The sequence below is a fragment of the Alligator mississippiensis genome, chromosome 6, assembly GCF_030867095.1.
Source record: "Alligator mississippiensis isolate rAllMis1 chromosome 6, rAllMis1, whole genome shotgun sequence".
Taxonomy (NCBI): Eukaryota; Metazoa; Chordata; order Crocodylia; family Alligatoridae; genus Alligator; species Alligator mississippiensis.
Genome location: NC_081829.1, coordinates 41,080,880 through 41,094,277, shown reverse-complemented (window position 1 = coordinate 41,094,277; position 13,398 = coordinate 41,080,880). Strand labels below are relative to the sequence as shown.

The 13,398-nt window shown below is 49.7% G+C and overlaps 1 protein-coding gene across 6 annotated transcripts in view; it reads left to right on the top strand.

Moving 5' to 3' along the window:
• Nucleotides 1-13,398, top strand: part of GPRIN2 (G protein regulated inducer of neurite outgrowth 2) — a 69,104-nt gene that overhangs the window by 5,570 nt on the left and 50,136 nt on the right. For all 6 annotated transcript variants that reach the window (XR_009463026.1, XM_019497084.2, XM_019497085.2 and 3 more), the window contains 2 exons: nt 9,393-9,495; nt 9,771-9,874. The gene's annotated coding sequence lies outside the window, so the exon portion shown is untranslated. The remainder of the gene's footprint in view (nt 1-9,392; nt 9,496-9,770; nt 9,875-13,398) is intronic.

Below are 13,398 nucleotides of genomic sequence, written 5' to 3'. Positions count from 1 at the left end.
GAGGCAGAGTCTAGTGGTTACAGTACCAGGCCAAGCATCAGGGGACTGGTTCTGGCAGGATTTTACCACAGATATGCTGTATGCAGAGCACAACACTTAACATGCCTGTTTCTCCACCTGTAAATTTTTACTGTCCTGTGTAGTGTTCTTAAAAATCCTTGTATCTTAGTATTACAGAACTTCAAAGCATTATACAATTATGAACTGTTACATTAATTCACTTACACTCTTGATAAGCCAGTTCAGTTGTTTAAACTCAGATAAGAAAAGAATATATAGTTAAAGCATAATGTATTTAGCAACTGTAAATGGCATTTTATTGACAGTCCTGCAGAACTGATATGGTCTGGAGAACTGGAGTGCAAACTTAGCCAAAACTGCCTCACCTCTGTCCCTCACCCATGCCCTCAGGAACTTCTTACAAAACTGGGTAGAGCAGAGATCCATTATTTAACATCTTCATAAATAGGCTAGAAAAGAGGGCAAACCACATGTTAACGAGGCCTGCAGTTGAAACTAAATGTGGAGGAGCTGTGAATGTCAGTGAGTGTAGACAAATGATACAAAAGGGAGAGATTCAGAACTTATGCATAAATAAAGGGAAATATATCAGAAAAAAGGCTAAGTCATTCATATGGGGGAAAGATACTCTAAAACAGATAATCAGTAAGGGAGAAACCTGGACAGGAGCAGCTTTGGTAGAAGTGCAGCTGTGTTAGTGGATAGTAACTTTAGACCTGCAATTCACTTAACAGATCAGATTCCTACAAGTAACCTGTAATGGATTTGGAGTACACAGTTACCTTTCTTATTAAAGATGAAGTAGTAGTTTTAAATTGTAAGCTTTTCAAAGGAAGGAATGCTAGCTGAATATTCAAAAGCACATACATGCATTACAAGCACAAATCCTACAGAAATCTAATGAAACATGCTTCCAATTCACACAAGCACTTTTTAAATCCATCCCATGCTTTCAAATATGTTTGTCTTTTGTTTATCACAATAAAAGGGGCCGATAACACCATCTGTTGGTTGCTGAACATTTTCCATTTTTGTACAGGCAGTCCTTGACTCATAACTTTTCGAGTTACGGTGAATGGCATTTACGACCTTTATAAATTTACACTCTGTTTCGAGGTTCTGATGCCGATTTCAACTTTACGACACTCTTGACACAGCTGCCTCCAGCTGGTGGGTCCCTTGTAGTGGGAGGAGGGGGGAGGGAAGTGGTGTGGGAGGGCAGATCAATGCCCCCCACAGCGAGGGAGGGATTGGGTCTGGGACAGGGGCTGGGGCAAAAGCTGCCCAGCTGGGATGGGAGGGCATGGGGAAGGGGTGGGGTAACTCCTGCCACTGTGCACTGCTGATCTGGGAGCGGCTCATCCAGCGGCTCTCACCGCTGCTCCTACCACTGGTCCAGGAGGGCATGGGGGCAGGGGGCATATGCCCGCAGATCTGTGCAGGGCAGGTGGGCGGGCCAGGACTGTGCCGGGCTACACTCCAGGTGGGTGACAGAAGGCACTAGGAGCAGGGGCTATGCCCTCCTGGGAGGTGTGGGGAGGACGGGATAGGTCCTGCTGCTGCATGCTGCTTGCCCAGAGGCAGCGCAGTGGCTCCACCCTGCCCTGGCTGGGTGAGCAGCAGGAGGGCATAGCCCCCACTCCCAGCATCTTCCACTGCCCACCTGGAGTGCAGCTTGGTGCAGCCCTGGTCCTGCCTCCCCCCCACGCAAATCTGGGGGCCCATGCCCCCTGCGTGCCCTCCCATACCGGTGGCAGGAGCAACAGTGAGAGCTGTTGGATGAGCCGCTCCTGGACCAGCAGTACACGGCAGAGGAAGCCCCCCCACCCCCTCCCCGCACCCCGCCTCTCCGCCTCGCCTGGGCAGCTTTTGCCCCACCCCCTGTCCCAGCCCCAGCCCTAATCCCTCCCTTGCTGCGGGGGCATTGATCTGCCCCTCCACGCCCCTTCCCTCCACCCTCCACACTCCCCCCCACCACAAGGAACTTACCAGCTGGAGACAGCTGTGATGAGCATTGTAAAGAAACCAACCCCTCTTCTATAATATTGTTCCTATGGAAAAATTGGTTCCGAGTTACGACTTTTTGACTTAAGACGCAGTTTTCAGGAACCAACTGCACTGTAAGTCTCAGGACTGCCTGTACCTATTTTTCAATTTCTTATAACTGCCAAATTGTAACCATTTGGTTTAAATTTTACACACCATTTTGAAGTTTTGGCCATTTCCAAAAATAAGTAGTTGTGGAAAATAACATGCTGTTTAAAAAATTTCTGGCAAGCTTTCCTTTGCACATCTCTAGCAATAACATGTTTTGGAGAAGGGAGTAGGAATTGAAAGGGTTGTACCAGTCTTTATATCATACATTTGCCTTTTGCCATCTTCAGAAAATCTGCACAAATTTGGCCAAGTGATATGCTTTTGAAAAAAAATCACATCTCATATATGGTCATTAAAGCTAGCTTTTAGAAGCTACAGCCTCTGAAGATTTACTTGAAATAAATAGGGTATAATAATTGAATTAAAGACTCTAAGATAATGCATACAGATAATTGTTGAATTCAGGTTATGCAGCAAATCATAATTATGGCAAAACAAATATACAAAATATACAAAACAAACAAATTTAAAAACCAAATATACAAATACACAAAATATACACAAATCTCAACTCATGAACTAAAATATGTGTGCGCACTTAAGAAATTAAAAATGAGTGTTTTTGAAGATAAGTGTTCAGTATTTTCTTCTTCTTTTTACCAGCAAACATTTAACATTTTAGAGGATTCTATGTTCTTGCTACAGCAGATTTTGCCAGATTTGAATGAAAACAGCAGGGATGGTAGCCCTTTCTGAGGGCATGAAGCCTGCAAAGTTTCAAGGAGATAGGTAAAAGGGTTTCAGGGAAACTGCATCTCAAAGTCTTAAAGAAAAACTTGTGTCACTTGTAAATGTGAATGCACAGGGGGGTGGAAACAGCAGGAATGGTAGCCCCTGCCGAGGCCACAAAGCCTGCCAAGTTTCAAGGAGATAGGTGCAGGGGTTTCTGGGAAACTGCACCTCAAGCTGCTGACAAGCAAAACTTGTGACATGTGTGACTTTGTGTGTGTGTTAAGGTGCGCCCTCACTGGCACTGGGTCCTCTACATGACATGGTAGTGTGCCCCAGTGAGGTCTCCTCCTCCCCTACAGCCTCAGGCCAGTCCACCACTTTACATGACAACAGGTAATAAGTAAGCAGCACAGTAGCACTAGCAGCATCTCAGGCAGCTAAACTGTCACAGTGCCTTTCTTTCCTTTCCTGAAGGAGCTTCTCCACCAGCTGCCACCGAACTCTCCCTGCCAGCCCCAGCCCTGGGGCTTAGATGTGTCCAGGGCCCTGCATCCTTCCGGTCAGCTGACTGGGGACAGGTGCTAGGGGTGTTGGTCTAAGGACATGGCACTGGCAGACAAGGTCCTTTGGGTCAATCTAATCAGATATTTTTTAGTAGACCAACTGAATAGTTAGAGAAATATATCTTAGCAAGCTTTCAGGTTGAAAAACCCTTTGTCACACTGAGGAAGCATCTGCAGTTGGTGTGTGTGCTGTTCCTGGATGGAAGGACAAGCTATGAGCTGCACTTCATCTCCCTCCTACGTAGTAGGTACAGAAACTCATGGACTCAATATAGACATTGGAATTCTGACGCACTACAACCTGACAGATTATCTGACTCCCCAGGTACCTCTCCACTTCTACCTGCTACACCTCCGTCACCCACTCACCCCAGCCTGTCCCTCACCCCCGACGTGATGCCTCCATTTCCATTTTTCACTGATTGGCTTTCTTCCCTGCATTGCATATCAGCCTCTGGCTTCTTTACTATTTCTTCCATGCAGAAACAGCACACACACCAACTGCAAGTGTTCCCTCTGCCTGACAAAGGGTTTTTCAACCCAAAAGCTGGCATCCCAGGCAGCTAAGCTGAGCTGGCCTGGAGCCTCACAACTCCACTGCAACCAGCAAGCCTCAGGCCTGTCAAAGATGTGTGCGTGCGTGGTGGCTGGAGGTTATGGCGCCTCCTACCTGTATTTTACCAGGGGGATCCTCAGTCCTGGCATATCCTGGGATTGCTGTGCCACTGGCAGTCCTACCAGGCCTTCTGACCCTGGCAGAGTGCAGTTTTAGTGGTCATGCCCAGGACCTGGGATCTCCTCCTTCCCCATAGCCCTAGCCCATACCTCCAAGTTCATCCTGGCATGGGAGCTCAGCAGGGATATGTTCTTCCCTTGCTGGCTGGTGATGCAGTGAGTGCCTGATAGTGGGATCTGGTGCCTCTGGACCCCACCATGGAAGCCATGCCCTGTTGTTTGCCAGGCTTTTGTTGTTTGCTACCACCACCATCCAGCTTGCTACCACCAACACCCAAGCTGAGTACTTCGGTCAGAGCAATGCCACCTTTCTACCATTCCTTGCCCCATTTAGTTTAGAAAATCTAAGACAAGTAATTGAAGAACTCCATTTTTTGCATGATGCAGTACCATTAGATACTTGGCCCGCATTGGCCGTGCCTGTGGTGGAGGAGGAGACTGGCTGGTAGATGGCGTGCTGGCATGGGACAGTGGATCCCCCTCTTCCATGTTCCCACCGCCTCTCCTATTCTGCCTCCCTAACTCTTCACCAGCACCTCTGTCCACTGATTCAAGATTTGACTGCTGCATACACTCCCCTTCACCCCCGGGTCACACACGGTGGCCAGCACATGGACCGTACTGGTCCGCAAGGGACTAAGCCATTTCCTGATGCCTTCCTTCAGCCGCCTCACCAGTGCCTGCACATCTGGTGACAGTGGCTTGTCCCAGACAGGAACATTGATCCCCTGGAAGCTCTCCATTTGGCTCTGAAGTTCCCTCACTACAAGAATCACCTGACTAAGAAGGGCATTGCTAGCCCTGAGGGTCTTGGTAGCCTCAAGGAAGGGTTTGAGAACCACCAAGATCTGGGAGATGGTATCCCATTCAGCTCTGTTAAGTGGGCCACTGATCCCAATCTCCCTGAGCAAGGCCATTTCATGGATGGCCTTCTGTTGCTCCACCAGCCTTTTGAGCATCAGGTATGTGGAGTTCCACCGAGTCTCCACGTCCTGCATGATTTTGTGCTGTGGGATGTTCAGCTCGGCCTGTTTGTCACACAGCATCTTGCCTCCCTTGATGCTGTGGTGGAAGTAGCCTGCTACCTTCCTACATTTCAAAATGAGCTTGCTGGTGTTGCTGACGCTGTCACCGCCAGCCCTGTCCCCCTCTAAGGCCTCCCTGACAATGAGGTGGAACTTGTGTGCCACACAACTTTGTTGGCATCACAGATTGGTTTGACTATATTGGCCCCATTCAGTGGCCATGAACCCGCAAGTGAGCTCGGCCTACACAATGAGCCACCCCTGCACCAAGTGGTTCATGGCCCCCATGATCTCTGTTGCTGTGTGGGACTCATCTATCACCTCAGCTTGAAGGAGAGCTCACTGACAGCCTGACTGGTTGCACCAGTGCCCTGTGGGGGAGAAGTATGCATGATCTCCACCCCAGCTGCTCCAGATGTCCGAGGTGAAGTGTAAAGCCACCTGAGAATCTGCCTTGCACAGCTCCTCCCTCAAGTATTCCTTGCATGCCTCATACAGGGAGGTGTGGGAGGGCACTGGTTGTGCCTGCCACTTTAGGGGCCTGGACCTGGCAGCTGCCAGGTGCCTGATGAGGGCAGCCATTTTGAATCAGGGGCTTCGCATATAAACGGGGCAGTTCTGCTGCTGGAGGTCAGGCAACAACATCACCTGGCTGCAGAGCTGCTGGTGTCAGCTGGAGGTAAGGGAGGAGCTGTAGGGGATGGTAAGGAGGCTTCTGGTCCTGGCCATGACCTAAAACTGCACCCTGCCGGGAGTGGGTGGCCTGGTGGGGCTCCCAGTGGTGCAGGAGCCCCTAGGAAATACCAGGCCAGTTACCACCCCAGTGAAAGGTGGGTCGGGGTGCCTTAACCCCTAGCCACCACAACCAAGTGGGTTACCCCTTGTTGGAGGGTCTGGAAGGTGGACCCCATGGAGCAAGAGTGAGGCTATAGACTCACACCTGTCTGAACTTCCCCTGACTGGTCAATGCTGGGGCCAGGACCAGAAGGGTCAAAGGGCTGGGGGCCCACCACAAGGGACGCCCAAGAGCTGCACACCTGGGGCTCCAACTGGCCTGGAGGTGGGCCAGGGCTAGTGAGCCAAAGGTCCCGGGGGGACCACACCTGAAGGGGAAGCAGTTCAGGGAGCTATGCTGCCTGGTATGAAGGTGGAATAAACCGCCTGAGGAGAGGAATCCAGGTAGGGTTCAATTAGTAGGATTCTGGGGCCCAGTGATACGGTAACATCTGGGGCCAGTGATATGGTAACATCTGGATGCCATCAGTGAGGCTTGGGCTGCTGTGTAGGGGAAGAATGGAGCCTCAGATAGCGCCCCCTGGCATCGGGGCAGGAAATGGGCAGCCTCCTGCTTAATTACATCATTAATTAATTACCAATAAGGCATGGCAGGAAACAAGGCGGGCAGTTAGCCCAGAAACAGGTGGGCAGGCCACAGTTAAATCAGCCCCAAGAAGGCCCCCTGTTACAGGAGGGCACCACCATCCTGCTGAAGGTGGTGCGTGCGGGTGCTTGGTGTGATGGGGCCACGAGCACCATGAGCCACCTGAATCCTGGCTGCTGAACTAAGAAGGGCTGGCCATCCACAACAAGCATCTCTCCAATGCTCTGGGTGATCTCACTCACCCTTGCAACGCGCCCCCCTTTCTGTCCACCTTTCCCTCGCTGTTCCAGAGTGGCCTGCCTCTGCTTTGGGGGAACAGGGGCTTTGGAGCAAGAGGGGGACTTCCCTTTGGGTATGCTCCCACTGGTTCCAGGTTAAGGAGGAGCAAGAGCAAGGGGATGGTGCCTACAGAGATGCATCAGCATCCCTGCGGTGCTCGCTCATGTGTTTTGTTCCCTTGTCCCAGCTGGTTTTGGCTGGGAAGTGCAGGCAGATAGCATATGTAGGGTCATCTGCCAGCTCAAAATGATCCCAGGCCACACTACCCGCTCGCTTCTGGGGTGTGGGTGCGTGTGTGGATGCTGCAGTTTCTCCCTTCTCAGCAGGCAGAGGCACAACAACAAGAGGAGTGGAATCAGCTGAGCCACTTGCCTTCACACCCTATACCTCAGCCTCTTCTGAAGTGCCTTCTGGGGAAGGAGACCTGCCTCTAGGGGAAACTTGAGGGGTGTGGAGCACAAACTTAGATGATTTCCCCTCCTTCCCCAGAATTTCCCTTGCTAGGGCACTCAGATCCAGATCCAGATCCAGCTCTCTGGCACTAGAAGGCTCAGCATGGGAAGTGAAATGGGGGTAGAGGAGACTGTCATGCTGGTGCTGCTGCTTGTTGTCATGCTGGTGGTGGAGGGGGTTATGGCTGGTGCTCTTGGAGGAGATGCAGACTCAGGCACAGGCAGTGGCACTGGCACTGCTCCCCTCTCCTTGCTGCCTGTACATCTAGTGGAAGCCTCATGCCTGCTTGTAGCAAAGAGGCTGCATCTCAGTTTGGTGGAGGGAAACTTACAGCTCTCCCTCTTCTTCCCCTCCCTGAAGGCTTGCCAGATGCCTTTCCAGCACACTTCATGGTGTGTTTCATACTGTCTTGTCTTTGCCTTGGTGTGCTGGAAAATCTGTCTCTTCTTCTGTAATGTTATCTATCTGATGTATGTAATATATGTAGATAAGATAATTGTATGTATGTGTATTTATGTTATGTATGTATGTTTGTATTTATGTAATAAATAAAATAAATATATATAAATGTATGTATGTTTCCCTATATTCTATATTATAATGTGCAGTATAATTATTCTGTGCTTCCCTGCACAGTGAATGGAATGCACACTGTGAGAGACAGCACAGATTTTAAAAGAATCAAAACAGACCAAACAAAAAGAGGATTTCGGTGGAGGAATACATTGAAAGGAATCAATTAATGAATATAATAATAAAATAAAAGGGTATAGAAAGAAAGCAAAAGGTATTACTAAATCCCACTTGCTAGACTAGCACGTAGGAAATGAATGGTAGCCTTTGTTGTCTAATACTGCTTAGCTTCTGGAAGATAGTTCAGTAACTGAGTCCAAGGCAGAAAGCAGCTCAGTTCAAACAATGCTGTTTTTTATGCTGTTTTTCTATCCCTCTTCCAGAACTATGGGATTGGAAGGGACCTCAGGGAAAGATCACAGTCACTGGCCAGCTCCACAGTCAATATCAGAGCAGTCTTCCCCTCTCTTCACCCTCCCTCTCGTTACTTTCTGTTTCCCTGTAGGCAATCCCAGCTTCACTTTCTGTTTCCCTGCAGGCAATCCCAGCTTCAGCTTCAAAAGTCAAAACATTTTGAAACTTTCTAAACATTTCGACTGCCCTCGTTTCGTTTCAAGGCTGTTTTGAAGCCCTTCATTTTGTTTCTATTTCACTGTTTCAAGCTCGAAACAAGGCAAAACAGTATCAAAACAAAACAGCTGGTGAAAAATTTCGCATAGCCCTACTGAAGACCACTTTGGGCACTGACAGACTTGGGGAGGGAGGGAAGCACTTAATCAGAAGAGGAAGTGTACTATAAAATACAGTCCTACTATAAAATACAGTTTTTTCAAAATAGAAGTTTATTTTGAAACATTGGGAACAAACTGTTTTCTAATGGTTACCTTTGGATTGTAGGCTCTTGTGTCAGGAATGGTATCTTGTGTAGATGTTCGGTAAAGGTTGTGGAACCTTTTTGGGGTATTGCAAATATAATTAAAAATATTTCAGCCGGAGAGATAAATATCTAATTTCTAATAGCACAATCAAACAGTTAAAATTGATGTCATGCATCTGAAAATCCCACTTTCATCTGTATGTCCTGTACCTACTAATTATATTAAATATCACAACTAAGATGACTCTAATTATTGAGAATTGAGGGGCGAATATTTTTTGTCCTCAACTGATTCATGATATTTGCAGTAATGTCAACCTTAGTATTCAAAAATCATAAGCCAAGCCCCTAAATAAAATATTTTGGTTATTTCTTAGCACTCAGGTGATGTTTTCAAACTTCTCTCTGTAAGTCGGAGGGTTAGAGACTTATTTTTAAAATACATATGTTTATTTTTAATGAAAATAACATTATGAAATAGCAGTATTCAAGGTTCTGAAACAACACTGAATATTTCAAGACTAACACTGTGAGATTTATGGTGTTCACTGTTCATTTAATACCACTTCATATATACAGTGTTCAACAGCATTTCACATATAGACTGTTTCAATATCCTGTTGATAATGAGTTGCTTTTCTTATCTTGGGTACTAGGAAGAGGACATCACACTTTTGATGACTGCACTAGTAGCAACTCACCTATAACAGCTTCACCAATGCAGAAGGCAGACAGATACACAGAGAAAGCTGTGGAAAGGTGAGCCTGAGATGTTTAGTAATATTGCTCTTAAACCTCATTCAAGTGCCATTAGTAATGGAGCAGGAAAAGGAAGATGGTATTTTTGGAAAGATTTTTTTTTTTAAACTTCAAAACATACTATTAAAAGAGAACTCTATCAGAAAGTAGTTTTTTTCTTAAACTGGTTAATTTAAAAGAACTTCAAGACATCAATATCTATGTAAAGGCTTTGAACTTTAATTTCACTTCTGTCTGAATAATTTTTGTCCATGCTATATTTCATTGTACTACAGGTTTAAAAGGTTTAAGAGCAATACAGCGCCCCCGCTCCGCCGAAGCCCCCCAGAAACCCTCCAGCAGCTGCGGAGCTCCCCGCCGACCCCCAGCATAGCCGGAGGTAAGCGGGGCCCATGGAGAGAGGGGGCTAACCCTTAGTGAGTGGGAGGAGGCGGCTGAGTGGACCCGGGCCGGGTCAAACCCCGCCCAGGCCCCTACTTCGCCCAGCCCCCCCAGGGAGCCACGCAAACAGGCTGCGCAAACAGGCGCGCTTCTCTGCCGGCGTGTGAGTTAGCGTGGAGTTCGCACGGGAGGGTCCAGGACCCTGCCAGCGCACCCCCCAGGGTAGACAGTCCCAGCCATAGCCAGCCTCCCAGAGGCATGCCATGGATGGGCACACGCCGCACCCCGAGGATCCCCTCGGGCTCCGCGGCCCCCCACTCTGGCACCTCAGAGACGGCCTCCCAGACGGAGCGCTTGGTTCCGGCCTCCACGCAGACGGAGCCCCTGGCTCTCAGCTGCAGGGGCTGCCTGTCCCTTTTTCAGGCTCTGTGGTCTGGGAGCATGGTTACCTCCCCTTGTGGGGTCTGCTCCCTTTTGGGGTCTCTGGCGCGCCAGCTGGAGGAGCTCCAGGCCACAGTCCAGAGACTGCGTGTCATTAGGGACTGTGAGCAGGAGATAGACGCCTACTGCCAGGCCCTTCTCCCTCGGGAGGCGGAGGGTAGACCACAGTCTCCCTCCACACCAAAGGAGGACTCCGGGACCTCCCGCTCTGTCCAGCCAGGGGCATGGGCCAAGGTGGTCAAGGGCCCTAAGGCCTGCCGCACCAAGGCCCCTGCCCCACCAGAGCTGAACAACAGGTACGCACCTCTTGCCGCTCCAGCAGAGCCTGCTCAGTTGCCAGCTCCCGCAGGCAACATGGGCCCAACTGCAGCTACCACCCCTGCTCTCCCCAAGACAAAACGTAAGGTGTTTGTTGTGGGAGACACCCTCCTGAGGGGGACTGAGGGGGCAGTCTGCCACCCCGACCCCTTAGCCCGGGAAGTCTGCTGCTTCCCAGGGGCCCGCATCCGGCACATTGCGGAGAGGATCCCAAAGCTCCTCCAACGCACAGACCACTATCCCATGCTTCTTATTCATGTGGGCACCAATGACACAGCTCGGAGCGCTCCCAGCTGGGTCATGAGGCACTACAGGGATTTGGGAGCGGGTCTAAAGGGTCTGGCGGCACAGGTGGTGTTCTCGTTGATCCTCCCAGTCTCAGGCTATGGGCTGAGGAGGGAGAGGAGGATCCACGTGGTCAACCAAAGACTGCAGCGCTGGTGTCGTCGGAAAGGCTTTGGCTTTCATGACCAGAGCCCGCTCTTTGGCGAGAGAGGCAGCGAGCTGCTGGGAAGAGATGGCCTCCACCTCTCTCCCCTAGGGAGGAGGCTCTTCTCAGCCAGACTGGCTGACCTGCTCCACTGGGCTTTAAACTAAGCCCTCTGGGGGACGGGGGGAACTACCGCCACTGCTGGCCCGCTGAGCAATCCTTGCAAAGCCAGCAGTTCAAGGCACTTAAGGGAGCCCATCCCTGCCCCAGCCCTGGTAAAATCTGTGGGCAAGGAAGGAGCCCCCCAGGGGACACTTGCCTGCCTGAACACAAATGCCAGGAGCTTGGGGAATAAGCAGGAGGAGCTCATCCTCCTGCTCAATGCAAATAATTATGATGTCATAGGGATAACGGAGACCTGGTGGGACTCCACCCATGACTGGACCACGGGTATAGATGGCTATACCCTGTACAGGAGGGATCGTGTAGATAAAAGGGGCGGGGGTGTAGCTCTCTATGTTAAGGAAAGCTACACATCCCTGCAAGCCGATATTGGCGACCAGGGTGGACGACTGGAGACCCTCTGGGTTAAAATCCGTGGGGAACACGGCACAGGGGACACAATGGTGGGAGTCTACTACAGACCTCCCACCCAAAGTCCTGAGCTTGACCAGGAGTTTGCCCGGGAGCTGGCTGAGGCCACATGCTCCAGGACCATGGTTGTCATGGGTGACTTCAATTACCCGGACATCTTGTGGGAGGATCGCTCAGCAAAATCTGAGCAGTCGCAAAGCTTCCTCTCGTGTGTGGATGACCTCTACCTGACTCAAGAAGTCTATGGGTCAACGAGAGGCGCCCAGCTTCCCATCGATCACTAGGTCGCCGACTAGGTCATCCCCAGTAGCCAGTACCAGGTCGAGCAGCGCTTTGCCTCTCATTGGCCCATAGACTTCTTGAGTCAGGTAGAGGTCATCTGTAGTAGACTCCCACCATTGTGTCCCCTGTGCCGTGTTCCCCACGGATTTTAACCCAGAGGGTCTCCAGTCGTCCACCCTGGTCACCAATATTGGCTTGCAGGGACGTGTAGCTTTCCTTAACATAGAGAGCTACACCCCCGCCCCTTTTATCTACACGATCCCTCCTGTACAGGGTATAGCCATCTATACCCGTGGTCCAGTCATGGGTGGAGTCCCACCAGGTCTCCGTTATCCCTATGACATCATAATTATTTGCATTAAGCAAGAGGATGAGTTCCTCCTGCTTATTCCCCAAGCTCCTGGCATTTGTGTACAGGCAGGCAAGTGTCCCCTGGGGGGCTCCTTCCTTGCCCACAGATTTTACCAGGGCTGGGGCAGGGGTGGGCTCCCTTAAGTGCCTTGAACTGCTGGCTTTGCAAGGATTGCTCAGCAGGCCAGCAGTGGCGGTAGTCCTCCCGTCCCCCAGCGGGCTTAGTTTAAAGCCCGGTGGAGCAGGTCAGCCAGTCTGACATGTTATAAAACATGTTTATAAGCAGATTAATTATTTCTCCTATCTAATCACTTTTTCCTGTTGCTTGTGAGAGCCTTTCAGCAAAAAAAGAGCATTTTTTTAAAGATACTTCTGCAAAACTACAAGATTAGTAGAAAGATTTAAGAAGAAGGAGAGATACCTGTAAGAAGCTTAAACTCATTTGAGTAATTAACATTCTAGTTGACAATGGGAATCTAAAATATATCACCTCTTGTATTTTGGACTGGTTTTAGAGGTATTACTAATTACTTTACAAGATACGCTACCTGCAGTTTAACCTGGCACCTCCCAGAGTAAGTATGAGACCACTGCATTTATTGAAATAGAAGGAATATTAAAATTCTGCTTCTCACTTTCCCATTTCCCATTACCCATAAGTTTTGACTTCCATATCATCAGTGCACCATGTGAAAATGAGATCAAGAAAAAATTAGCTTTTCCAATTAAAAATGGTACCAGCTAGAACAACTTTTGAATTGCAAAATCATCAAAAGAGTTCTCAGATTAACAGAATCTGGAGGGATAGAGCACTGATATGCACCCTTACTGTAATAAATAGAAGAAAGAGTGCTGGCATTGGTGACACGTAGGGGATGTATGCAGGTGCATGTGCACCCCCTGACATTGGCACCCCCTGAAAGAAACACTGCCAACACCACCAGCGGCACCTATGGGCGGTTGCCACTCACCACCCACCACCCTGCCACCAGTCTGCAGACAGTCACCGATTGTCGCTGGCCACTGCCAATGCTGCCAGCAGCGCCTGCGGGCAGTCGCTGCTTGCCATCCCCCGCCGATACCACTGTGGTCACCTGCGGGAGCTC